The sequence below is a fragment of the Mandrillus leucophaeus genome, unplaced genomic scaffold (assembly GCF_000951045.1).
Source record: "Mandrillus leucophaeus isolate KB7577 unplaced genomic scaffold, Mleu.le_1.0 Scaffold186, whole genome shotgun sequence".
NCBI classification, from domain to species: Eukaryota; Metazoa; Chordata; class Mammalia; order Primates; family Cercopithecidae; genus Mandrillus; species Mandrillus leucophaeus.
Window position 1 is genome coordinate 3,290,439 of NW_012101876.1, and position 27,514 is coordinate 3,317,952.

Below are 27,514 nucleotides of genomic sequence, written 5' to 3' on the forward strand. Positions count from 1 at the left end.
AACTGGTGTGAGATGGTATCTCATTGTGGTTTTGATTTGCATTTCTCTGATGGCCAGTGATGATGAACATTTTTTCATGTGTCTGTTGGCTGTATGAACCCTCTTTTAAAGGACCCCAGCCTCCATCTGGAGGACAAAGGTCCTTGTCTACCAGGCCCCCTAAAGAGTATAGGGGAGCAGGGTTAAAGAATCCCAGAACTAAGAGGGAGGAAGTACAAGATAGGTGCTACAAATGTGGAAGAACAGGCCACTTCAAGAGAGGAGGTCCTGAACTAAGAAAAGAGAAAGAAGCCCTTCCACTCATGACTTTCCAGGAGGAATAGGGGGCTTCAGGGGCTCTGTCTCTTTTATCTTGAGTCCCCCCAAGAGCCCTTGATAAATTTGGAGGTGGGACCTAAACATGAGCTTATCACCTTTTTAGTCGATTCAGGGGCTGCTTGCTCCTCTGTTTGTTTCCCCCCATCTAATGTTGTCTCCTCCTCAGAGGAACTTTTAGTCTCCTGGGTAAAAGGGGAAGGATTTAGAGCTAAAATTTTAGAAAGCACAGAAGTTAGATACCAGGATCGCTCAGCTCATATTCAGTTCTTGTTAATCCCTGAAGCAGGAACTAATTTACTGGGGAAGGATTTAATGTTAAAGTTCGGCATAGGTCTACAAATTAGTCCAAGAGGATTCCTCACCTCATTAAACCTACTCACCACTGCAGATGAAAAATATAGGATTCTAATGTCTGGTTCAAAGAAGGAAACTGAGGGAAACTCCAAGTTCCTCCTATCCACATCAAGCCAAAAACCTCGGGAGAAGTAGTAAGAAGGAAGCAATACCCTATTCCTCTAGAAGGTAGGATAGGGTTGAAAGCTATAATCAAAGGCCTTATTAAGGACGGGCTTCTCAAGTCCTGTATGTCCCCTTATAACACCCCAATACTGACAGTCAAGAAATCAGATGGGTCATACTGGCTAGTACAGGACCTTAGAACTATCAAGCAAATAGTCCAGACTACCCACCCCATTGTCCCCAATCCTTACACCATTCTTAGCAAGATTCCATATAATCATCAATGGTGTACTGTAATAGATTTGAAGGATGCTTTTCGGTTATGTCCCCTGGCTGAAGATAGCCAAGATATAATTGCTTTTGAGTGGGAGGATCCCTACTCAGGGCGGAAACAACAATATCAATGGACGGTCTTGCCCCAAGGTTTCATAGACTCCCCTAATCTTTTTGGCTAAATTTTAGAACAAGTACTAGAAAAAGTTATCATCCCAGAACAAATATGCCTTCTTCAGTACGTGGACAACATTCTTATATCTGGTGAAGATATAGAGAAGGTAACTGACTTCTCTACACATATTCTTAACCATCTGCAGTTTGAGGGGCTACAAGCCTCAAAAAGAAAGCTTCAGTATGAAGAGCCTGAAGTTAAATATTTAGGCCAGTTAATAAGTGCAGGCAAGTGACGGCCTGAATGAATTGAGGGAATTGTATCCCTACCCTTGCCTCAAACTAAATAAGAACTCAGGAAATTTTTAAGGTTAGTTGGATACTGCCACTTATGGATTCACTCATATGCACTGCACAGTAAACTGTTATATGAAAAGCTTGCCCAGGAGAAGCCTAACCATCGCCTGTAGACTTCTGAGGAAGTTGACCAAGTCAAGAGGCTGAAGGAAAGGCTCATAACTGCCCCCGTTTTAGCCTTACCCTCCCTAGAAAAGCCATTCCACCTTTTTGTTAATGTGGACATTGAGTTCGATTTAGGAGTACTAACTCAAGAACACGGAGGCCGCCGGCAGCCTGTAGCCTTCCTGTCAAAGGTCTTAGACCCAGTCACTTGTGGATGGCCTCAACGCATCCAGTCCATCACGGCTATGGTAATAGTAGTCGAGGAAAGCAGAAAGTTAACTTTTGGAGGAAAACTGACAGTAAGCACGCCTCACCAAGTTAGAACTATCTTAATCCAAAGAGCAAGGAGATGGCTTACGGACTCAAGAATCTTAAAGAATGAGGCCATCCTGTTAGAAAAGGATGATTTAACATTGACCACTGATAACTCACTCAACCCAGCAGGTTTCCTAACAGGGAATCCAAATATAAGGAGAGAACCTCATGTTTAGATTTAATTGATTACCATATAAAGGTTCAACCAGACCTAGGAGAAACCCCCTTCTGGAATGGACAGCACTTATTCATAGATGGTTCTTCCCGGGTGATTGAGGGAAAAAGACACAATGGGTATTCAGTGATTGATGGAGAAACTCTCGTTGAAATTGGGTCAGGAAAATTGCCCAACACTTGGTCTGCTCAAACGTGTGAGCTGTTTGCACTCAGCCAAGTCTTAAAGTACTTACAGAACCAGGAAGGAACTATCTATACAGATTCCAGGTGTGCCTTTGGAGTGGCCCATACATTTGGGAATATTTGGACTGAACAAGGCCTCATTAATAGTAAAGGTCAAGACTTTGTTCACAAGGAGCTGATCACCCAAGTATTGAATATTCTTCAGTTGCCGGAAGAATAGCCATTGTCCATGTTCCCAGACACCAGAAAAGCTTTCTTTTGAAAGTCGAGGAAATAACCTAGCAGATCAGGTAGCCAAGCAGACTGCTGTGTTTTCTGAAATGCATATTTTTCACTTAACTCCCTACCTCCCTCCGCCTACCATAATCCCCATTGTCTCTTCCACCAAAAAAGAGAAACTAATAAAAATAGGCACTAAAGAGAATTCAGAAGGAAAGTGGATACTGCCAGATCAGAGAGAAATGTCTAAACCCCTTATTTGGGAACTCTTGTCCTAAGTACATCAGGAGACCCATTGGGGGCCCCAGACCATGTGTGACGCAGTTCTCATAGTTTATGATTGTATAGGAATTTATACCCTGGCCAAACAGGTTACAGATAGTTGCTTAGTATGTAAGAAAACTAATAGACATACTATAAAAAGATTACCTCTTGGGGGAAGGAATCCAGGCTTAAGGCCATTCCAAAGTATCCAAGTTGATTACTCAGCAATGCCTCCAATAGGTCATCTAAAATATTTACTAGTGATAGTAGACCACCTCACTCACTGGGTCGAAGCTATCTCATTTTCAAATGCAACAGTCAATAATGTAGTTAAGGCCCTAATTGAAAATATAGTACCCAAGTTTGAACTAACAAAAAATATTGATTCAGACAGTGGAACTCATTTCACCGCACAATTATTAAAAAGCTATCCCAAACATTAGACATTAGATAGGAACACCATACTCCCTGGTGCCCGCCCTCATCAGGGAGAGTAGAAATAATGAATCAGACTTTAAAACTACTTAACCAAATTAGTCTTGGAGACTCGATTGCCATGGACCAAGTGTCTTCCTATCGCCCTGCTGAGAATTCGAACTGTACTATGGAAAGACATTTGTCTTTCTCCTTATGCGATGCACTATAGATTACCTTATTTGCACTCCCCTGCTGATATTCCTACCTTTGAAACAAAAGATCAATTCCTTAAAAATTATATACTTGGTCTATCTTCTACTTTCTCTTCTCTTAAAACTAAAGGTCTATTAGCACAAGCGCAGCCCTTGGAGTTCCCGATGCATCAACATCAGCCTGGGGATCACGTCCTCATCAAGAGCTGGAAAGAGGAGAAGCTTGAGCCAGCCTGGGAAGGGCCTTACTTAGTGCTCCTAACTTCTGAAACCACAGTCCGCACAGCAGAGAGAGGATGGACTCACCACATCCAAGTCAAGAAAGCGCCACCCCCTCCAGGGTCATGGGCCATAGTCCCAGGGGAAAACCCTACCAAACTAAATCTAAGAAGAATTTACTCTCTTTCATCTGTTCTGTTACTCTTTCTTCTGTCCTCACTCTATCGCTGACCATCTAGTTATTAACATAATCAAGTCAATTTCGCCTCAAACCATTGCATTTGATACTTGCCCTGTGGAGATTTGTCAAGTCAAAGACAGCTCTCTACTTCAGAAAAGTATCTCTGTCCCTCCTGGCTCTCCTCAGATTGGGCATTAGTGAATTGGGACCACTTAATCTGGGGAGATTTTGATAAAGACCAGGGTCAACCAGGAGTCTTGTCCCGCGATGTAGAGTTTTTATGCCATACTTGGTCCAATATTCTGTGGACCACTAAAGAGTGAGGATGGACTGCCCCAACTAGTGTTTGTAATTTCCTAAAACCATTTATTCATTTTACTAAAAGGATAGCTCCCCCCTCCAACTGTCAGCTAAACCGGTGCAATCCTATACAGGTTATTATTTTGAGCCCCCAAAGTTCTTCCCCTTTTCTAAGCCAGTTACCTTCTTTAAGCTGGTTTTATGGTATGGGGGCTGAGGTTTCAGGGACAGACCCTATTGGATTATTTGAAATGTGTTCCTTTGATCCCCTGCCACCTGCACCTGCCTCTAAGCTTTTTTCCAAAACCCCTCACAACGGAACCATTGTTCCTCCTCCATCTAACGACAAGGCCAATATAGTGATGGTAGAAGTTAAAGACTTAAACTTTGGCAATTGAGACAGGATACCAAGATGTAAATGCCTGGTTGGAATGGATCAAATATTCTGTCCGCACATTAAACAAAAGCAATTGTTTTGCTTGTGCACAGGGCAGGCCTGAGGCCCAGACTGTCCCTTTTCCACTAGGGTGGTCCTCTGGTCGACCGAGTACGGGCTGCATGGTAGCTCTTTTCCAGGATTCTACAGCCTGGGGTAATAAGTCGTGCCAAGCTCTCTCTCTGCTATATCCCGAAGTCCGGCACCCTGCAGGTCAGCCCCCGAGGGCCATCCAGCTTGCGTTTCCCAACACTAAGTTCCCTTCGTGTCTCTCACAACAGGGAGGAAACTTAGCATGTAGTGTCTCTCATGACAGGGAGGAAACTTGGCATTACTTGGAGACCTGAGGGATGCAGTGAGCTTAAGAACTTTCAAGAGCTTACCAATCAGTCAGCCTTTGTTCATCCCCAAGTGGATGTGTGGTGGTATTGTGGTGGACCTTTACTGGGCACTCTGCTGAATAACTGGAGTGGCATTTGTGCTTTAGTCCATTTGGCTATTCCTTTCACCCTGAGATTTCATCAACCAGAAGAAGGAAACATAAGACATCATAAAGCGAGAGAAGCCCCTTATGGATCTTTCGACTCTCATGTCTATTTAGACACAATTGGAGTACCATGGGGAATACCAGATCAATTTAAAGTCTGAAATCAAATAGCTGCAGGATTTGAGTCAATATTTTGGTGGGTGACAATTAATAAAAATGTAGACTGGATAAACTATATCTATTACAACAGTGATTTATTAACTACACTAGAGATGCTGTTAAAAGAATAGCTGAGCAATTAGGGGCTACTGCTGGCCAGATGGCTTGGGAAAATAGGAGAGCCTTAGACATGATATTAGCAGAAAGAGGAGGAGTTTGCGTCATGATTAAAACTCAGTGTTGCACCTTCATCCCAAACACCACCACCCCTAATGGAAGTATAACAAAGGCATTGCAAGGTCTGACTGCTGTATCCAATGAGTTAGCCAGCAATTCAAGGGTAAATGACCCCTTTACAGGATGACTAGAGAAGTGGTTCGGTAAATGGAAAGGAATAATAGCCTCAATTCTTACCTCCCTCGTAGCCATAATAGGTGTACTTATTCTTGTCAGGTGCTGTGTCATACCATGCATCCGTAAGTAGATGCAGAGGCTCATAAAAATGGCACTTATAAAACCTCCCTTAACTATCCTCCACCTTATCCAGAGAAGCTTCTTCTTTTAGAAAATCAAGCAGAACAACTAACTCAAGACATGTTAAATAAGTTTGAAGAGAAAGCTGTAAGAAAAATGCAAGACGAGGAAGTTGTTAAATATGAATTCTAAATTTCTCTTCAAAGAATGTCAGTATGTTCAATTCTTTGCCTTCTACTTTTAAACTTAACTTCCTCATAAAGCAACCTTTTTCAATTACCTACCCCACCCTGACTCACTCCGATCACCTGTTCCGCCCTAACTCATTCCAATCACCTGCTACCTGCTCTGCCCTGGCTCATTCTCCACCCTGCATAAAAAGCACTCACCCCGCCATTCTCCTTAAATTAGCCAATCGGAATTAGTTTAGGCTGTGCGGTCTAACCCTAGCCAATAGGGGAACAACACAGTAGCAAGGGCCACGTGCATCAGGGTTAAGAACCCCTTTCCCTCCCTTGTCCAGGTGCATGCTCACCATTGGTGCATCTGTAAGGGCGCACCCTTCTATAGAAATACCTTGCCTTGCTGAGAATTAAAAGAAAATTTTATATTCGAGTGGTATTTCTTTTGAGGTGCGGAAACTTTATATATAACACAGATGAAGTACTGGTCAAACTAGTAATCAATTCCCACTTCCCTGAATGAGTGTTCAGAGAAGGCTGCTCCATCTCCTTTCTCGAGGGCCACAGGAAGATGGCAGGGAGGCTGGATGTGGTGGCTCACACCTGTAAATCACAGCACTTTGAGAGGCTGAGGCAGGTGGATCACTTGAGCTCAGGAGTTTGAAACCAACCTGGGCAACATGGCAAAACTCCATCTCTATTAAAATACAAAAATTAGCCAGGTGTGGTGGTGTGTGCCTGTAGTTCCAACTATTCAAGAGGCTGAGGTGGGAGAATTGCTTGAACCCAGGAGGTGGAGGTTGCAGTGAGCTGAGATTGCGCCACTGCACTCCAGCCTGAGCGATAGAGCAAGACTCTGTCTCAAAAAACAAAAAAGAAGATGACGACGGCAGGGAGAACCAGCCACAGTGGACATCTACACACTGTCTGTCCTACCACTGTCCCTGCTTCTCTGGATCTTGCCTTCCCATTTCCTCAAGCCACATGGTTTCCATGAGAGCGGTTTGTGTAACATTATCCTGTTCCCCTAGCTCCAAGTTACCAGTTCAGAGGTAGGCACCATCACAATTTAGCCTAATTAATCTTATCCCCTGGGAAAATGTGACTTTGGGCTTTGGAAAAGGGATGGGTCTCTCTCCAGGCTACTGAACCTGCTACACATAAAACTTTGGTCCAGTCGGCTGCCATATTGCTTGTGCAGATTAAGTAGAAGGCAAAACCAATCATCAGAAGAGAGCAAGAGAGCAAGGCCACAGACAGAAGCAGAGGCAAGCGATGGCAGGAAGTCCCGACCATTTTCAAGTCTGTGGTTCCACTGGGATCCTAAGCCCCGGTGCATTGCTGCTCTAGGTCCATATCTTTTTTAAGAGGCTTTTAAAGCCCTGAAGAAAGGAGAAAATAAAGAGCTGGCTTCTCCAGAAAATTCTGTGGTCGCCAGCAGCTTTCTCTTGTCAGTTAACTAGTCTACCATATTGCTTGCTGTGTGCCACTGTGAAAAATGGTTATTTTCGAACTGCCACTAATGATGATAATATAATAATAATAATATTTATGGAGGATTTAAAAGAAGCCAGATACTGCCCCAAGCACTATACACGAATTAGTTTCTTTAATCCTCCCAACAATCTTATAAAGAACGTATTGTTATTATCCAGTTTTACAGATAAGTAGCATTAAGTGTTGGGATTTACCTGGTTAAGTTTCTGTATCTCATGTGTCCATAGAGTATCTAGGCAGTTTCATCACTTGTGAACTCACATTTGTTATACTTAACATTCTGACTTTTGTTTCATAAATATGGTTGTTTTACTTATTTATGTTTTATCTGATTCCAGAAAAAATTGAGGAGCACCTCATTAAAAACATATATGATGCTTACATAAATATAGTCAACTGATCTTTGTCAAAGGAGCAAAGGCAACATAATGGAGAAAAGAGTCAAAGAGTCTGCTCAACAAATGGTGCTGGAACAACTGGACACTCATATGCACACACACACAAAAATGAATCTACACACAGACCTTATACCCTTTCACAGAAATTAACTCAAAATGAATCACAGACCTAAGATGTAAAACACAAAACTATGAAACTCCTAGAAAATAACAGGAAAAACTTAGATGACCTGGGACCTTGGGTTTGGCAATGACTTTTTAGATATAACACAAAGGCATGACTCATGAAAAAAAGAACTGAACTATTGTATGTGATACTGCAATTATGGATACGTCATTATACATTTGTTAAAACCCATAGAACTTACAACAGCAAGAGTGAACTCTAATGTAAATGATGGACTCTAGGTGATAACAATATGTCAATTATAGGTTCAGGAACTGTAATAATTGTACCACTCTGGTGTGGGATGTTGATGATGGGAGAGGCTATGCATGTGTGGGAGCAAGAAGTAAATGGGAAATCTCTGAACCTTCTGCTCAGTATTGGTGTGAACCTAAACCTACTCTTACAAATAAAATCTTTTAAAATATATATATAATACAGTACAAACAATGAATGTAACTGAATTCTCCACTGGGACAAAGATAAAATGAGAATAAGACATGATGAGTGCAGGAGTGATGATGATACAGCAAAAGCATGACAGGGAGTTTAATGTGAAGGACATGTATCACAGCAGCATGGTTTATAATAAAAATTAGAAGCTAAATCTATGTCCCACATGAATACCCAAAATAAATTATGACACATGCATTTGATGAAATATACCACGAAATCAGATTAAAGACCTTGGAAAATACCCACAAAGTATTTTTATGAATAAAATAGAATTGTTGTAACACTAATTTTATACAAATTTAAGGAATGTAGGAACAAATTTCAGGCTACAAATTCAAGTCTGCGAAAAAGTACTTCTTTATTTTTTAAAATAACTTTCAGTGGTAGAAACTGAATTACCCAGAGTTCCAGAATCCCTATCTGCTGCCAAAGATGCCAAGGCATAGGGGTTGAGAGAGGCGCAGGGAAGGATCCCTCTCTAGATCTCATCTTCTCTCCACACTGGCATTGATTCAGACAGCCTCAGTTCCACACAACCTTTAATTATTGATCCAAGCAGGACACTGCTGGGCCATCCTTGTCCAGGCAACAAGAACACTCCAAGACCACTAACTCTCTGAACCATATCCACACCACTCCTACTTGTGCCAAAATATTCTGCTCCTCCTCCCCAACTCTGAAGCACAGAAGCCTTACTGGCAACATATAACATTCATCTACTCAGATATTTCCTCTGATCTGTGAAAGAAAATCCCCAAGCCCTTGCTGAATGTCCAGACTGTCCCCAGGACACAGCACACAGACTCCCCTGTGTTTCGGTGGCTCCATCATTGTCTTCCCTAGGGCCTCAATATAATGAAGGAGAACCCAGGAGGCAAGACTTCATCTCAGGCATCCTGCCAAGGCCTAAGCTCTCTGTTTCCTCATGTGACTGCTGATTTTTAACTTTATTGATTAGTTTTCCATGGTTTTGAACTTACTATAAATGAAATATACAATAAATACTCTCATGAATTTTGTTTCTTTCATTCAACATTGCATTTGTAACGTCCATCCATGTTGTTCCACATACAGTAATTTATCCTTTGTCATTACTAATGGCATTTCTTTGTACCTCCATGACATTTTATTTCTATAATAACTTACCAGACTGATGAGGAAGGCTAGAGTCACAGGCACGCATCTCCATCTACCAATTCAACTGCATTAAAAAAAAAAAAAAAAAAAAAAACCATGACTTAATTTTTCAAAAACTGTACCTAATTTCTACGTCAAGCATCTATTCTATGAGACGATAAAACAATTTTTGCCTATTCAGGTTCTTTCCCCTGCCTCTTTCTTTGCCTTCCTTCCTTTCCTCCTTCCTTCCTTCCCTTCTTTTTTCCTTCCTTTCTTCCTTCTTTCATTTCATCTTTCTTTCTTCTTTTTTTCCTTTCAGAGATGGGATCTCGTTATGTTGCCCAGGCTGGTCTGAAACTCCTGGCCTCAAGCAATCCTCCTATCTCAAACCTCCAGTGTAGTTGGGATTACAGATACAAGCCACCATGCCCAGCTCTCTCCCCTTTTCTAAGAAACATCTAATTTCTGGAGAAGGAGTTTACGAAAGTATGAAAAGGGACAAGCCAATTACACTTAAAAATTTCCAAAATTTTCCATAAAGGACAGTATATATGATTTTTGAAATCCAATCCTATACAGGAAGAAGCATGAGTAAATATGTAATGTATGCCATTATATATTATGAAATAGATGTTCCAAAAATACCTAGAATCATACTTAGTGTAGCAAATGACTTAACCTTTGGAGTGATGACTTGGAATTGAGGCTGAGTCAACAGCAGATTCATGCCTTTCATACCACCCCCCTCCCGGCCCCCAACACACACACACAAACACAAATACACAGGAATGATTGAATTAGCATAACATGTCTAGAACTCAACTGCATTCTATTTGAAGAGCATCTCATTGTCCCTCCTACACCATGAATGCCTGTATTAGATGCCCAGCACCTCTTTCCTTCCCTAGGAATTGTCCCTTACTCATTCACATGGTGATAGTGATGACAGTATTGACTATATTTTCCTGTGACTACATTAGCACATTTTATTGGCTTACTGCCACGGAACTATAGCAGGCTGAGGTAGGTTTGTTTGTTTGTTTGTTTTAACAGATAGGATCTTGCTCTATCATCCAGGCTGGAGTGCAGTTGGGTAATCTTAGCTCACTGCAGCCTCAAACTCCTGGCCTCAAGTAATCCTCCCGCCTCACTCTTTCTAGCAGCTGGGACTTCAGACATACACCACCAGGCCTAGCTAATATTTTTTCTATTTATTTATTCATTTCTCCATTTTTATAATTTAACTTTTGTTTTAGAATCGGGGGTACACGGGCAGATTTGTTACAAGGGCATATTGCATGGGGCTGAGGTTTGGGATATGAATGATCCCGTCCCCAAGTAGCAAGCATAGTACCAAACAGTTTTTCACCACTCCTCTCTCCCACCTTCTAGCAGTTTCCAGTATCTATTGTTGCCATCTTTATGTCCATGAGTACCCAATGTTTAGCTTCCACTTATAAGTGACAATCTGTGGTATCTGATTTTCTTTTCCTGCATTAACTTGCTTAGGATAAGGGCCTCTAGCTGTATCCATGTTGCTGCAAATGATATGATTACATTGTTTTTATGGTTGCATAGTTTTCTATAGTGGATACATTTTCTTTACCCAATCCACCATTGATGGGCACCTAGGCTGATTCCATGTTTTTGCTATTGCGAATAGTGCTGCAATGAACGTACAAGTGCATGTGTCTTTTGGTAAAGTGATCAATTTTCCTTCGGGCATATACCCAGTAATGGAATTCCTGGGTCAAATGGTAGTCCTGTCTTAAGTTATTTGAGAAATCTTCAAACAGCTTTCCACAGTGGCTGAACTAATTTGCATTCCCACCAGCAGAGTGTAAGCAATTCCTTTACTCTGCAGCCTCGCCAGCATCTGTTTTTTGACTTTTTAGTAATGGCCATTTTGACTGGTGTGAGATGGTATCTCATTGTGGTTTTAATTTGCATCAGTCTGATGATTAATGATGTTGAGCATTTTTTCATGTTTTTTGGCCAATTGCGTAATTCTTTGGAGAAGTGTCCATGTCTTTTGCCCACTTTTTAATGGAATTACTTGTTTTTTGCTTGTTGAATTGCTTAAGTTCCTTATAGAGTCTGGGTATTAGACCTCTGTCAGATGCATAGTTTGCCAATATCTTCTCCCACTCTGTAGGCTGTCCACTTACTCTGTTGATAGTTACTTTTGCTGTGCAGAAGCTCTTTAGTTTAATTAGGTCCCACTTGTCAATTTTTGTTTTTGTTGCAATTGCTTTTGTGGACTTAGTCATAAGTTCTTTCCCAAGCCTGATGTCCACAATGGTGTTTCCTAGGCTTCCTTCTAGGATTCTTACAATTTGAAGTCTTACATCTAAGTATTTAATCCATCTCGAGTTAATTTTTATATATGGTGAATAGTAGGGTCCATTTTCATTCTTTTGCGTATTGACCGGTTTCCCCAGCACCACTTATTGAATAGGGAGCCCTCTCTCCATTGCTTATTTCTGTCAACTTTGTCAAAGATCAGATGGCCATAGGTGTGTGTCTTTATTTCTGGGTTCTATGTTCTGTTCCATTGGTCTATGTGTCTGTTTTTGTACCACTACCATGCTGTTTTGGTTAAACCACTACCATGCTGTTTAGCCTTATGGTATAGTTTTAAGTCAGATAATGTGATGTCTCTGGCTTTGTTCTTTTTGCTTAGGATTGCTTTGGCTATTCAGGCTCTTTTTTGGTTCCATATTAATTTTAGAATAGCTTTGTCTAATTCTGTGAAAAATGACATTGGTAGTTTGATAAGAGTAGCATTAAATTTTATTGATTGCTTTGGGCAATATAGCCATTTTAACAATATTGATTCTTCCAATCAATGAGCATAGAATTCTTTTCTACTTGTTGGTGTCATCTGTGTTTTTTTCAGTGATGTTTTATAGTTCTTCTTGTAGAGATCTTTCACCTCCTTGGTTAGATGTATTCCTAGGTATTTTGTGTGTGTGTGCCTCTTGTATTGTGGCACTGTGTTCTTATTTTAAATGGGATTTGGCTGGCTCTCGGCTTGAATATTACTGGTGTATAGATATGCTACTGATTTTTTTACATTAATTTTTTTTTTTTTTTTTGGTAGAGATGAGGTTTCACTATGTTGCCCAGGCTGGTCTCAAATTTCTAGCCTCAAGTGATTCCATTTGGCCTCCCAAAGTGCTGAGATTACAGATATGAGCCACCATGCCTATTAGGCTAACTTGTTTGTTTTTGGTTTTGTTTTTTTGAGATGAAGTCTTGCTCTGTTGCCCAGGCTAGAGTGCAGCAGTGCAATCTCAGTTCACTGAAACCTCCACTTCCCGAGTTCTCCTGCCTCAGCCTCCCAAGTAGCTGGGATTACAGGTGTGTGCCACCATGCCTGGCTAATTTTTTTTTTTCTTGTATTTTTTTTCTTGTATTTTTTAGTAGAGACAGGGTTTCTTCCCATTGGCCAGGCTGGTCTTGAACTCCTGACCTCAGGCAATCCACCTGCCTCGGCCTCCCAAAGTTCTGGGATTACAGGCGTGTGCCACCATGCCTGGCTGCTAACTTGTTAATTTACATTTAGGGATGAGCCAATCAGAGGTCTTTACCAGAACCAGAAACTACTCGTGACTGTCCTTCTTGGGTGATGGAAGACACAAAATGGAAAACCGAGTTGCCATCAGGGGTCATTGCATCAGTAGATACTGCTGCATAACAAACAACCACAAGAACTTTGTACCAGAAGCATTCATTTGGTTCATGCTTCCTTGAGTCATTTGAGAGTCAGTTGCTTCCGGCTAGGCTCATGTGGGAAGTTCTGTTCCACATGTCTTTTATCCTCCTGCTGCGATAAATGTGCTAGCCATGGAATGTTTTTCCCATAGAGGCAGGTGGAAGAGAAAGAAAGCAAGTGGAAGCATGTGAGGCATCTCAAGATCTAAGCTTAGACACTTGAACTTGTTGTTGGACAATTCTCCATGGATCTCTCACATTTCTGTACATCCTGCTAGCAAGGTATTGATTGCACCTTGTTCCAAACTTTGTATAGCAAATGGCCCTGGAAGATAGGGATATTGTCACCCTCCAGATCAAGGAGATTTGATAGTGTCTCCCCCTAAAGCAAAAGGTAGACAAGCTTATTGTTAATATAATAAAGATAACGACTCCCCCTGGGACAAAGGTCAGACAGGCTTACTGTCCATTATAAAAGATTTGGGTTCCCTAAGCTCAGGGTTCTTCAACTTGACACACATACTGCAAATGCATCATCCACCTGGGTCCCTCCACATCATCCTAATGCAATTTGGTGGAAGGCAAGGAGAACTGATGCAAACATGAAGCTCATGCTGCTTGCTGTGTCATGAGTAATAAAGTCCTTTGTTTCTGTCACAGGAATCTCATGTCTTCTGCCTACATCCATAAAATAGTGGCATGCTAACTGAATATTTATAAGTAGGATAAAATCTCATAACATTTACAGTTCTTAATAGAACTCTGTCACTTATACCTAATTCAACTGGCTAAACCAAGTCACATGACTATTCCCAAAGTCAAGATGGAGAATACATTCTACCCCTTCAGTGGGAGGAACTGCAAAATCACATGGCAAACAATGTGGATCCATGGAAGGATGAAGAATTGGGATCAATGATGAAATCTGCCACTGCCATCATTCCTGTCAGATGAAGGAGACTGTCCCACAATGACAGGGAATGAAGCTTCAGAGAGAGAATAGAGATGAAAGGAAGACAGAGAGTACTGGAGGTTTCTAAGCCCTGGTTCCAGTATATGAGGCTCCATCTCAAAGCCTTATTGCCATACTACCCAAAGACTGGTTGTCCAACCTTGGCTTTGATTACATAAGGCACCCCAAAATTCTTCCTATAAAGATCTTTCTTTTGCCTACACAAGTTCAAGCTAGGTTTATGTTTGCTTCTACAGAGAGAATCTTAAATAATACAGTTTTACTCATCTTTGTTATTCTCTATGGTACAGTGCTTATCTCATCACAGCAGCTACTCAAGAAATGATTATTTCATTGACTTTGGCTTTTGTTGTACAACTAAGTGTAAATACCCAAGTAGTTTCTGACATCATGTACACCCTGTATCAACATATTTATCTATTACATGTTACACTGACAATATAACTTGGAATTGCAGGTGCCCTATAGTCCTAGTTTCCTACTCCCATCTATCACATGGATCTCTTTAAAAATAACATAAAAGTAGCACTTCCAGGATGATGGATAAGGACCTTCAAAAATCTACTCTTCCATAAAGCAATCAGAACACTGGCAAAAACTGGCAAAATCAACTTTTTCAGAGCTCTGGAAATTAACCAAAAGTTTGTAAAAATTCAGGAAAAATTTCAAGAAAAAATGGCTGAATCTTAGTAAGAATTAGCAGCTTTGTGGCTTGATCTCATCCCATTCCCTTCTCCCTGGCTCCACAATTACTGTGAAAACCAATAGCCTCACAGCCATAATAGCTGTGAAAACCAGCAGCCTAATAGACACTGGAGGGTACAGAACAGGTGTGGAGTTCCTCCAGAAGCTCTATCCCCAGATAATTGTCGCTATTTGACCTATCTGGAAGCTCCCTGTAGAAGTTCCATTCTTAGAGTGGGAGGACTCACATTTCCCAATTTCAAAACTGTAAAATTATAGTAATCAAATGGTGTGGTACTGGTGTAAGAATAAACATATAGACCATTGAAATGGAATTGAGATTCTACAAATAAACCTTCATATTTATGATTAATTGATTTTTGACACAGGTGTCAACACAATTCGATGGGGAAACAACAGTCTTTCCAACAAATTGTGCTGAGACACTGGATATCAATATGCAAAAGAATAAAGACAGACCCCTACTAATATGGTTTGGCTCTGTGTCCCCATCCAAATCTCATCTTGTAGCTCCCATAATTCCCATGTGTTGTGGGAGGGGCCCAGCAGGAGATAATTGAATCATCAGGGAGGGTCTTTCCCATGCTGTTCTCATGATAGTAAATAACTCTCACAAGATCTGATAGTTTTAAAAACGGGAGTTTCCCTTCACATGCTCCCTTTTTTTTTTTTTTTTTTTTTTTTTTGAGACAGAGTTTCGATGTTATCACCCATGCTGGAGTGCAGTGGTACAATCTCAGCTCACTGCAAGCTCTGCCTCCTGGTTCAAGTGATTCTCCTGCCTCAGCCTCCCAAGTAGCTGGGATTACAGGCACCCGCCACCACACCTGGCTAATTTTTTGTAAGTTTAGTGGAGACAGGGTTTTGCCATGTTGGTCAGACTGGTCTCGAACTCCTGACCTCAGGTGATCCGCCCACCTAGGCCTCCCAAAGTGCTGGGATTACAGGCGTGAGCCACTATGCCCGGCCCACACGCTCTCGCTCTCTTTGCCTGCTATCTGTCATCCATGTAAGACATGACTTGCTCTCCTTGCCTTTGCCATGATTGTGAGGCCTCCCCAGTCACAAGGAACTGTCAGTCCAATAAAACGACTTTTTCCTTCCATTCTCAGGTATGTCTCTATCAGCAGCATGAAAACGGACTAATACACCTACCTCACACCATTTATAAAAAATTAACTCAAAAGGGATTTTTAAGTGGGTAGATGATTTCAATAGGCCCTTTTTCAAATAATATATTCGAATTACTTATAAAGACATGAAAACATATTTGCCATAATTAGTCATCAGGGAAATGCAAAGCAAAATCACAATGAAATACTATTTCACATTTTAGAGATTTCTAAACTTGAAAGGACAGGTAATAACAAGTGTTGACAAGGATGTGGAGAAACTGGAACCTTTACACATTTCTGGTGGAATATAAAATAGTGCAGCCACTTTAGAAAAACGTTTGGGAGTTTTTTTTAATGTTAAATATAAAGTTATCACATGATCTAGCAATTTCACTCCTGGAAACATACCCAAAAGAATTGGAAAAATATGTTCACACAAAAACTTATACATGCATGTTCATAGTATATACCCAAATATTCATCTACTGATGAATCAATAACCAAAATGTGGTATATCCATACAACTGAATGCAATTTAACAATAAAAAAGAATGAGGTACTGATACATGTTACAATATGGATGAAACTCAAAAACATAATGCTATATGAAAGAAGTCAGCCACAAAAGGCCATGTATTATATGATTCCATTTATATGATGTGTTCAGAATAGGTAACAGTACAGAGACAGAAAATAGATGAGTGATGGCCAAAGGCTATATGGTTTGGCCAGAGATAGGACGGGTGAGGCAGAATGGGGAGTGACTCCTAATGGATATGGGGTTTCTTTTTGGAGTTATGATGTTCTAAAATTAGATAGTGATGATGATTGCACAACTCTGAATATACTAAAAAAAGAACACTGAATGGCATATTTCAAAAGGGTGAATGTTATGGTTATGTGAATTATATATCAGTAAAACTATTATAGAAAACAACTCAGCTTTGTATTAAGATTAATAAAAAAGGGTATGACAGTATTTTAAAAACAAAGAAACTATGTCCTAAAAGATTAGAGATGCAAATCATCACCCCAAAATAAGACTACATATGCTTGCACAGTGCTTTGAAGGTGAAAATCATTAAATATTTACGGTTAAGGCCTTGTTCTAAAGTGTGTAATTTATCTTGGCTTGAGACAATAAATGAGGAAGATTGTATAGCAGGGGGTCTCAAGACTATGCTGCTGCTCATGTGAACTACACAATCAGAGTGGTTGGTAGGACAAACAGAAGCAGTCTGAATACAGATGGGATGCTGGCAGAAGAAAAGTATCCCAGAGCACTGAGCCACATGAAGTTGCTATATTTAAAACAAAAACAAAAATTAAAAACCCCAGCATTCTTTCAGTAGTTGTCTCTGACACTCTCAGGGTCTCTGACACTCTCAGGTTTTTTTTTCCCAACGATAGGGACTATCTGTAAGTTTTTTTTGAATAGTGATAATTTTATCAACTGGGGGCTACCGAAGAATAAGTCAAAATTGCCAACAAATATTGGCACAACCATTAATTTCTTCTCCTACCCCATTTTGTTAATTACCCAAAAGACTGAGCAGCTGTAAGTGAAATTTCTAGTTGATATCTTTGCAACATCTTAGCTAATGATAACTACTTTTTCCTTAAAAACACTGCTTAGGCAAACAAAATGAAAAAAAAGAAATTCTGTGTACCTCATACTTCTTTTATACACTTTTAGCATTTGTCTGTCTTTTCAGAAGTTAATGAGTGAACTCTAAAGCAGTTTTACAACTTTTATGTCCTTCTTTGCAATTCCTTATCCAACACATAAACACATATAGCAACACAGCTACACAGAGTTGTAGATACCTAGTATCCTGAGGATGTAAAGCTGCTATTCTAACTCTTCACTTACCGTACCTTCTCCCCACTTCCTCTGTTTCCAATGACATAGATATTTATTTTGGCTACTTTGGATACCCAAATATAAATAAATTTTATTTGAAGCTACATGTCCAAATATATCATTCTCCTGTAGTGGAATCATCCACCATCTTGCTATAGCTTCATGGAGGGTGGATACCTACCTCTTGACTTTGGGCTGGACCATGTGAAATGAACAGAGGCTTGAAATATATTTGTATTTCTGGGCTGCTCTTTTGCACTCTAGTTATTTATGATGAGAACGATTACACCAGAGAGCTACTGCCTCTTTGGCCTGGGCCCCAGATTAAAACATGTAGAACTTGCCTGAATCCAACCTGCAACCTGGAGACTGGAACAGAATGCCAGCCCAGCTAAGTTGTAGTTGACCTTCCAAGTCACAAATATTTTTTAAAACATTGTTTTAAGCCATTAACTATTGGAATGGTTTGTTACACAGCATTATTGTGGTAATATCTCACCAATATACGTATGCCACCCCCTCTTCCACAGCATTTCTGCTACAGTAAAACCACTGAATCCAACCATCTTAAGAAAAATGCACAACAGGGGATTTATTCAATAAAGTTATTTGGTGTGAAGAAATGTCCTTGTTGTCTTTCTAACTTGATCACCTTCCCCATCTTGCAGGATCTATCCAAAGTGTGTCCAGAGAAGAAACAAATGGAGATGGCCCAGCGTGACCTCACTAGACAAAGTTACATGCCAACTTCAGAAGTTCTGGTGAACACCAAAACATTTGTTAAAAGACTCCAAACCCAGAGGATCTTCCCATTTGTACAGTGATAGACTCCTTTCTAGAGCACACTGCCCAGTATCTTTGAGGACTAAACATAAGTATGGTTGTAAAGCTACATCTAACTGGTCCCCACAGTAAGAATCCCAGATAGTTCTTATTTAAAGCAGGAACAGAAAGGGGGGTGATCACTGGGCATGGGGCCAGGCTTGCAGCTGAGGGAAAGGACAGTTAAGTCAAAGAACTATGCCCAAAATTGGTCATCAAAGGAAATGGCGGTGAAGGTCCCTTTATCAGAAACTGAGAGAGACAAATGAAGGCCCAAGAGCTAAGAATGCAGAGGCAAGGAGCAGTAGGTCATCATGCGCGAATGGAAGGTGGTCTGCAAAAATTCCAAAAAACAGGGGAAATTCCAGGAGACCGTGCTTTCCATTCTCCTCATGAAGATGTGAATGGCTTTCCCTAGAGGCAGGAAACCCAGGCTCTGAGAGACAGCGGAGGGGATAGCCAATTAAGACAGTGGCAAAACTGGTTTAAAAAAAAAGAAAAAAAAAAACCACTAAGCCAAGTGTTCTTGGGTTTGTTTTTGTTTTGTTTTGTTTCTGTTTTGCTTTGTTTTGTTTCTTTGAGACAGGGTCCCACTCTGTCCTCCAGGCTGAAGTGCAGTGGCATGATCTCCATTCACTGCAACTTCCACCTCTGAAGCTGAAATGATCCTCCCACCTCAGACTCTCAAGTAGCTGGGAGTACAGGTGTGCACCACCACACTCAGCTAATTTTTGTATTTTTTGTAGAGATGATGACTCTTCATGTTGCCCAAGTTGGTCTCAAACTCCTGAGCTTAAGCCATCAGCCCGCCTTGGCCTCTCAAAGTGCTGGGACTACAGGCATCAGCCACTGTACGTTGCCAAGTGTTCTGTTTAGAGTAGATAGTTAATAAATGTTTCCTTTTTTTCCCCCTAAATCTCTACCCCTCCACAACTTTTCTGAGTGCCTAAGAATCTCCCTCTTGACTCCTAATATTCAAGGAACTTTGTGTCTCTCTGACCCTCTAAGTCTACTGATCATCAATTTTGCCCAAGTCTTTAGACAGACAGTTTATCAATTCAGCAAATTCTGGGTACTTCTGTGTATCATAGAGTAAAAGACTGCCTATGAAAAACAGTGTTCACCTGTGTTAATAAAGGTACTATGAAATAATGAAAATGTATAATCTCTTTGAGGTTAAAGTTGACCAAAGAAGAGCACTAAAATTTGAGAACTGGTTTCTCTTTTCCAGCAGGATATACTAGGGAAAGTTCAAAGGGTTAGGGAGTGGAGTATGTTTTTTTGATTTATAAAGACCATCTCTCCTATCTGGGCCTGCACTGCTTTCCCCCAGCAGGCCCACACATTAAGTGAGGAACATCAATGTTATCAATTGACTCTAAAAATGGAAAAGTTCTGGTAACCCCAAGAAGATCAAGGGGGAGAAACACTGCTATTTCCAAGTTTTACTGACGATGAAAAGAGAGCTCTGACCCAAAGAGCTTCCCGGATAGACTCTACCAGAGATGAAAGTGCAAAGCGCTGGTGGGCAAGGGGCTATGAATAGTAGTAAGAATTGTTATTTATTCTCACTTACTCTGCATTTACAATCATCACTGAATTTAATTCTCTCAACAATTCTCTGAGGTAGCTATTATCATCTCCATTGTATAGATGAGGGAACTAAAATTCAGAAAGATTAAATAGGTTGCTCAAAATCATTGAGCAAGTAAGTAGTACAGTTAAAATTTCAACCAAGTCAGTTTCATCTCCAAGTTCTACTTCTTAACCATTATACTGTACTCCCTGCCTGGGTCACTGTTATGCATTGAATTGTGTCCCCCAAAAAATCATGTTTTGAGGTCTTAACCTCCAGTATCTCGAATGTGACCTTATTTAGAAATAGGGTCATTGTAGACATAATTAGTTAAGTTATGACAAGGTCATATTAGAGTAGGCTAGGCTCCTAATCCATTATGACTGTTGTCCTTATACAAAGGGGAAATTTGGACATAAACACACACACTGGGAGAGTACCATGGGAACATAAAGGCAGAGATCTGGGTCATGCATCTATAAATCAAGGAACACCAAAGATTGCCAACAAATTTCCAGAAGCTAGGAGAGAGACATGGAAGAGATCTTCCCCCACAGCCATCAGAAGGAACCAACCTCGTTAATGCCTTACTCCTGAACCGGGAGACAACAAATTTCTGTCATTTAAGGCACCCAGTTTGTGGTACTTTGTTATGGCAACTCTTGCAAACCAACAGAGTCACCACCTTCAAGTGTACACCAAGGAAAGAGAACAAATATAAATGGGTCAAGTCACAGTGTTTAGGGGTGATGAGCTAAAAGTTTAAACAAATGTTTGGGCTTCCACTAAGACACGTCTCTCTTGACTTTGTCTCTTTAGAATGCTGTCATCTTATTCCCCTTGAGGTGAGGAAGCCAAGACCTGTGGCTGCTTCCTGCTTTGAAGAGGTCTCAACTTTAGAGTGTCCTTTGTAAAGGACACAAAGAGGCCATGTGATCTGTGTATACTGTAGACATGGTCCAGGGGTATCGCATGGTATAAACTAGTTTACCAGGCCTAGAGGTCTCCAGAAAGAGCTTGGAATCAACATGCTATGTTCCTTTTTCTGATTTTGTCCCTTGTGCATGTTTCTCCTTTGGGTCCATCAGAAAAGCCAATCAAATGTCCTTTTTTCATGACTAACATACTGGGGCTCGCTTTAGGTTATATTGCCTCTGAAACACTTGGATGTTCATCACAGAAGAGACAGTTGTAGTAAAAAACAACAACAACGAAAACAGTCTGCAAGAAGAAAAAATCTGAGCAATCTTCATGAATTAACTTGGGTCCCTAAGAAGCAGACTCTGAGACAAGGATTTGAGTGAAAGTTGTTATTTGGGTGGCAAAGGAGCAGAATTATTAATACTTATTATAATACCATTCATAGCTTGTTACCCATCAGCCCTTTGCACTTCTCCCTCTGGCAGACTCTGGGTGGAACCCTCCCTCCATCATTGATAAAACTTGGAAATAGGCATGTTCCTTTCTTTTGGTCTTCTTGGGGTTGCCAGGGCTTTTTCTTTTTCAGAGTCAATTAATAACACTGACGTTCCTTGCTTGAAATGTGAGCCTGCTTGGAGGAAATCAGTGCAGAGGAGCAGGGGAAAGTGAAACAGGGAAGGGGTATCTCTTCAACCAAGGGTGTATTAGTAAACCAGCAACCATCATGGGCTACTGTAGCTTAATGCTAGGAAGACACTCTGGAAAAAGTGGAGAATACAAGTCTTAGCATTCTCCCACTAGAGGAGCCATCAAGTCCCATCAATCTTTGGTTGAGAGCTATTCCAGAGGAAGGGTGACATTAATCTTCTGACACTTCCAACCTGCAGAGTGGGCAGACAGAGTCTTCCCATAATTTCAAAGAAAGCCCTCAGGCAAGAGATGCATATACTGGCAGTTGGAATTTGACCTGAGGCACAATGAGGGCCCAAGGGATATGGGAGAGGCAGTTCTGTAGAATTCTATCCTTGTTTAAACCAGCATCCCAACGGATTGGTGAACCATGCTATTGAGAAAATTAAAGCTGAGTTTGAACAGCACATGATCCAGGGATCTATATCACAAAAGCCACCACATTAAAATAAAAACGTATAGAAAATACTCATTCCTCATTAGAAGGAGCACTGCTGCCATAAGGCAAATTCATTATCTAAACAGTCCAGGGAACTCCATATGGAATTGGGATCATTAATGTCATTAAATCTGGTGCCAAAAAAGCAAGTGCCAGTAACTCCAGGGTGCTGGCCCCTTACTCTGAAGGCAATTTTAGAGCTTGGTATTATGTCTGGGTGACTTACGAGGCCTAGGCTAATTACGGGGAAGTGGTTGGCTTTACTGTCTCCAGCATCCAGAGAAACATTCTACTCACAAAATAAACTTCTAGACTTGGGTTTGGAATCTTTCCTCAATTCCTACAGTGCCCTTTTATCCACCTGGGATGAGGCTAAGTCCACCACTCCCAACCCTGTAGAAGGCACTTCATTTGGACATTTTCTTAGAACACTCTTCTGCTCTGGCAGGTGACATCAGCATGACACCATGCAGCAAGCAAGAAGCTGCCTGCAGGTCCAACTAAAACACAGAATCCCTTCATGCCAGCTCTCCTTAAAATGGAGACAGGCTGCATGTGAGTGCTGAAGTGCCCATCTCCTCTAAATTGTCTGCTCTGTCACTTATGTTATTATTACCTTATATTCTTTCTTAACTCTCATACTGTTATTCAAATATCCATGCATATGTTTTGCTCTACAAGCCATAATTAGATCCTTGAGGGCAGAGACTATGCGGTCTATGCATTATGCCACTCCCATAACTTTCCCTCCTTTTTCCTTGCCAGTAGAATCCTAATTTTCAGGTGGTAACATGCCCAAATTTGGACAGTGAGATCTTGGGTTAGCCAGTTTTGAGGGCTTCTGGGAAAACCTGTCCTCTGATAAAAGAGACAGACATAGTTAATGTTACTGTTCTCCTTTTCTACTGTTTTTATTTTGTTTGTTTTGCCTTGAATAAAGCAGGTCCAACAATGGTCTTGTAACCATGAAGGAAAATTCAAAAAAACTGTACAGATACTGATCCTGATTGATCCCGATATTGGTAAACTCATGAACAAATCCAAATATTTGCCTACATCCAAACTTCTTGCTATCTGAGAAAAATAGGCTTCTATTTGCTTACACTTCTGTAGGTGGGTTTCCTACTACTTTCAATTTCACAAACATGCTTGCCAGAAGAAACAGTAGTAATAGTGAAAGCACAACCTCCACCTCACTATGTTCATTTCTGTTTCCCAAATTTCACACAAGTATATCTGCTTGGCAAAATCTGTCTCCTGTGAAACCTGAACTAAAAATGGGTGTCTGGGGGAATAAGAAAGTATCTTTGCCTTTCTACAGTTTACCTTGCATACTATAAAAGGTTTGGAATGGAGGCAAGTGAGCCAGTCTGCAATACCTGCCTTAACATCCATGATGAGTAGAGAAATGGAGATCCCCAGGGAGCATCCCTAAGCAATGCCTGTTATGTTAGTTTACATAACACACTAGCTGTTGTAACAGACAAACCCTAAAATCTCAATGGTTTAGCACAATGATAGCTTATTACTTAATCCTGTAAAAGCCAAAATGGATCTTGGTAATACCGAAAGGGGGATAGGAATGATGTATTCTCTGTAGTCACTCTGAGATCCAGGCTGACTTCTTTAAAATTCAACTGGTAGATAGGAGAAGAAAAAGAGTGAAAAAGGAATGTCCGCTTCTTAAAAGTCTTGGCCTGAAGGTTCATGAGTATGTAAATGGCTATGATTTCTATTAAAAGTCATAACCAACAGTTATTCCTGTAAAAAGCTTAGAAGTCATCACTCCATCCTAACAAGTAAAAAGCTAAATAAACTAAAAAATCAACAACTCTTCTTAGAGAAGCATGGTCACAGGGCAAACTGCTGCCCCTAAAATGGAAGCGACAGAAAAGAGAACATAAGAAGCATAACTTGCTGTAGTAGAAATCCACAAGCAGGAATCTCAGGAACTAGTGCCAGGATAGGAACACCTGAACTGTAATTGATGAACTGCAATTGATGAACTGCTGAAGGCTCAGTGTGGACACTAAGAGTTAAAAGCTCCACGGGGACCCAGTCATAGGGGAAGCCCCACACTCTTGTGAGTTTTACTACTAAGAGCTCAACCAGGTTCTCACAATAATTTTTTTTTAATCCCCTCATGTTTTCAACAAGGAGAGGGGAAAAGGAACCATTCTGAAATACACTCTGTTCTTAACAAGGCCTGCCCTGAAGAGAAACTATTTTACTAGAGCCTAAATGATTGGAGTTTTTTCAGAGTCTAAATAACCTAGGGGAATGGAAATGCCCAACCTCAGCCCATTCTAGCCATCCTGTCCCAAGTAAGGGGAGGGGGCATCTAAGAAGCACTTGTGAAGTTTACAGTCCAGAGGCACAGGCTCACTACAAGACTGAGACCAAATCATAGGCCTACAGAACACCTCCCCTCCACCCACACCTCACCACCACATTACTAGAGGCCTATTTACAGTAGTTCTTTTTACCTAGTACATCATGTCTGGCTATCAAGAAAAAAGTACAAGGCATACTAAAAGGCAAAAAATACAGTCTGAAGAGACAAAGAAAGAATCAGAACCAGATTCAGACATGGCAGACATGTTGGAATTATCAGGCCAGGAATTTAAAACAATTATGATTAATAAGCTAAGTGTTCTAATAGACAAAGAAGACAGCATGCAATAAAGGTTGGGCAGAGTAAGCAGACAGATGAAAATTATAAGAAAAAATCAAAAACACAATAACAGAAATGAAGAATGTCTTTGATGGGCATATTAGTAGACTGGGCATGGCAAAAATCCATGACTAGACAGCAACAAAAGATATAAAATATGTCTAAGAGGAATACCAGAGGAGAAGAAAGAGAGAAAGGAACCAAAGAAATATTTGAAGCAATAATGCTAAGAATTATCCCCAAATTAATGTCAGACACCAAAAATCCAGGAAGAGAACTCCAAGCAGGATAAATACCAAAAACAACAACAAACAAACAAAAACCTCCTACATGTAGATATATCATATTCAAACTGCAGAAAATAAAAATTAAAAAAAATTAAAGAGGACAAAGGGGAAAAAAATCTTCCCTATACAGAAGCAAAGATGAGAATTATATATCTGGCTTCTCCCCAGAAACCACATAAACAACAAAAAAAAGAGTGAAGTGGAATATTTAAAGTGTTGAGAGAAAAAATACCACCAACCTAAAATTCTGCACCCTGCAAAACTATCCTTCAAACGTGAAGGAGAAATGAGGACTTTCTCAGACCAAAAACCACTGAGAGAATCTGTTGCCATTAGATCTGGTTTGCAAGAAATGTTAAAAGAAGTTCTTCAGAGATAAGTAAATTACATAGGTAGGAAACTTGGAACTTCTTAAAGAAAGGAAGAGTATCTAAGAAGGAACTAGTGAAGGTAAAATAAAACCTTTTCAAAAAAATTATTTATTTATCTAACAGACAACAGTTTGTTGAGAATAATAGCAGCTATGTATTTGATTGTATGCTGTATATGTGTGTGCATGTGTGTGCACTTATGTATGTTTATGTATAAATAAAATAAATGACATCAATGATATAAGAAACAAATACAGGAATTGGAATTGTTTTATTATTATAAGGTACTCCCACTATCCATGAAATGGTATTGTATTTTATAAAAGTAGACTTGGATTACTTGTAAATGTACATTATAAACTCTAGAGTAACCACTAAAACAAGAAGTGTAACAGATATGCTAAGAAAGGAGAGACAGTAGACTCCTATAAAATGAAAAAAGGGACAAAAAGAGTAGAAGACAAAAACAGGAACAAAGGACAATGGCAACAAGTAGAAAACAGTAATTAATATGATAGATATGAATCCAACTATAACAATAATCACTTTAAACCTCAATTGTCTAAGTACACCAATTAAAATACAAAAATTGCAACAGTGGATCAAAAACAAGAAATCCAACTATACATCATCTACAAGAAATCTATTTTAAATATAAAGACACATGTAGATGAACAGTGAAGGGATGGAAAAAGCTATACTATGCTAACACTAATCCAAAAAAAGTAGGCATACTTATATTAATTTCATACAGAATACTCTTCAGAATAAGAGAAGCTATCAGAGATAAAAACAAGCATCACATAGGCCAGGCACGGTGACTCACGCCTGTAATCCCAGCACTTTGGGAGGCCGAAGCAGGCAGATCACAAGATCAGGAGATCAAGACCATCCTGGCTAACACGGTGAAATCCCATCTCTACTAAAAATACAAAAAATTAGCCGGGCGTGGTGGCGAGCGCCTGTAGTCCCAGCTACTGGGAACGTTGAGGCAGGAGAATGGCGTGAACCCGGGAGGTGGAGCTTGTAGTGAGTCGAGATCACACCACTGCACTCCAGCCTGGGTGACAGAGCAAGACTCCGTCTCAGAAAGTAAAGGAAGAAGCATCACATAATGATAAATGGGTCAATTCTTCAAGAAGACATAATAATCCTTAATGTGTACATACCTAATAACACAGCATCAATATATTCGATGCAAATATATATATATACATATATAAATGCAAGGAGAAATAAATGAATCCACTCTCATAATTGGAGGCTACAACACCCCTCTATTATAAATAAACAGATCTAGCAGGCAGAATATCAGTAAGAACATAATTGAACTTAATAACACCATCAATCAATTGGATATAACGAACATCTATAAGCTGTTTTATCCAACAGCAGCAGAATACACAGTGTTCTCAAACTTGCATGAACATCCATCAAAGTAGACTGCATTCTAGGCCATCAAACACAACTTAACAAATTTAAAAGAATAAAAATCATACGATGTCTACTCTCGGACCACAATGGACTAGAAATCAATAACAAAGATAGCTGAAAAATCCCAAAATATTTGGAGATTGAACAACACACTTCTGAATAACACATGGGTCAAGAAGAAATCTGAGAAGATATTTTTAAATATTTTGGCTAATACAACGTATGAAAATCTGTTTCCCGCTCAGAAAACTAGAAAAAGAAGAGCAAATTAATTCCAAAGTAAGCAAAGGAAAAGAAATGACACAAAATTAGAAGAGAAATCAATGACATTGAAAACAGGAAATTGATAGAGAATTTAAAAAAAAAAAACAAGCTGGTTCTTAGAAAACATCAATAAAATCAATAATTCTCTAGCCAGGCTAAGAAAAAAGAGGACACA